The sequence below is a fragment of the Austrofundulus limnaeus genome, unplaced genomic scaffold (assembly GCF_001266775.1).
Source record: "Austrofundulus limnaeus strain Quisiro unplaced genomic scaffold, Austrofundulus_limnaeus-1.0 Scaffold315, whole genome shotgun sequence".
In the NCBI taxonomy this organism is placed as follows: Eukaryota; Metazoa; Chordata; class Actinopteri; order Cyprinodontiformes; family Rivulidae; genus Austrofundulus; species Austrofundulus limnaeus.
In genome coordinates, this window is record NW_013952717.1 from 155,482 (window position 1) to 157,267 (window position 1,786).

Sequence of the window (1,786 nt, forward strand, 5' to 3'; positions counted from 1 at the left end):
CCACGACACAGTCTCAGCTGCAGCAGAAAGAGCTGAGAGGCAGAGAGAGCTCCAGGTGAGACGAGAAACAATCCAGCAGGAGATCCAGGACAGAGAGAAAGATGTGAAGCTGCTTCAGCAGGAGGTGGAGGCCATCAATCACTCTGCTGATCAAACAGTGGAAGAAGAAATCCACCGGGTCACGTGACCTCCGCAGCTAGCTGCTAGCTTAGTTAGCTTGTGTCATATCTGTGAGCAGAAACATGGAGTATTTTYAGTTAAGCTGTCCTCTRYTCTTCTCTGAGCCGGAGACTGAACTCCGCTGGAGAAATACTCTGAAAGTTTGGGAGAACCATCGACCTGGACAAAACCCGAACCTCCAGAGAACAKCACAGGTAGGAAACTAAACACCAACAGGTCCCTTTAAGTTAGTTTTTCTTGTTGCTGGTGTTTCTGTTCTGTTTGTAACAACTGGTAACTAACAGAAGCACTGGTATAAATGAGGAGATTGAATCTGATCTAAATTCATTAAATTAATTCATTGAAGGCGGCGGAACGTGAAGATTAAAAACTGTCCCGTTCAGCCCTACGAAGAGCTGTGTGGGACAGCACCAGGACAGAAAAACTAAATGTAATATTTATATTTCACACTGAGACAGCTTTAAAAYAACAATAGGCAGTATTTTCCAGCCGTTGAACAGTGTTATTATAAACGGAGTTTACGCAGGTTAGCGCTGCGCAGTTTAAGCCCCGCCCCCTTTTTTAAAAAGAAAATTGAAATGTACGTCACTGTGACGTCACAGCTCGCCCTGTCTATTTAGTTCAAGAMATTTGCATAAAAGCTACATAGCTTGGAGATAAAGACCATAATTCAAAGCATTTTTGAACTTTTTAATCAAAAGGACTTCAAATCATGAACACAGCAAGTAGGGAGATAAAACCAGCACTGGAGGAGACACGWGACATGGATGCAGAAAGAAAAAGATACATGAAATCAATGAGAAATCGCAAACCTCGCAGAAGGAATATAACGCCCGTATATTTAAGAGAAGAGGAACTTCATCCAACATTTACAGAAATATTTGCACCTGCAGCTATTTCAGGCCTTTGGCTACTTTTATATTATGGCTATTATTATTGGGGCAATCTGTACTGAATTATGTTTGAACTGAACYAGAGTAACATCTTTTTCAACTTGACTGGACTTCCCGAACCTCCAGAGATCAGGACAGAAAGGAAACCAAACACGAAGGTACCTTWAAGTTYGTTTTTGTTGTGGCAGATGTTTCTGTATTAAATTAATTATTTTAAGGCGACGAAACGTGAAGATTAAAAACTCACTAGCTATGTTTACATGGACGTAAGTCGTTAAGTTTACCTTTGAAACACGGATGCTGAGCTGAATGTTTACAACACTGCACATGTCCGGACTTTTATTCTGAACAAACGTCTGGTGGTGTAAACACTTGTCATGATCRGATTGTGGCTATGTAAACAGTACATTCGGATTATTTAATCTGAATACGTTTCAATCCGATCAAAAAATWTGTCCATGTAAACATRGCTACTGTCTCCCGTTCAGCCCTACGAAGAGCACTTCATTCACCAAAGACAGTAGAGTTCTGTGGGACAGCACCAGGACAGAAAAACTAAATGTAATATTTATATGTCACACTGAGACAGCTTTAAAATAACATTAAACAGTATTTTCCAGCAGCTGAGCAGTTTTATAAACATTTTACTCAGGTTAGCTCTGGAATTTTAGTTTAGCTCTAGAATTTTGAAAATTCTAATGGGGCTTAAACCC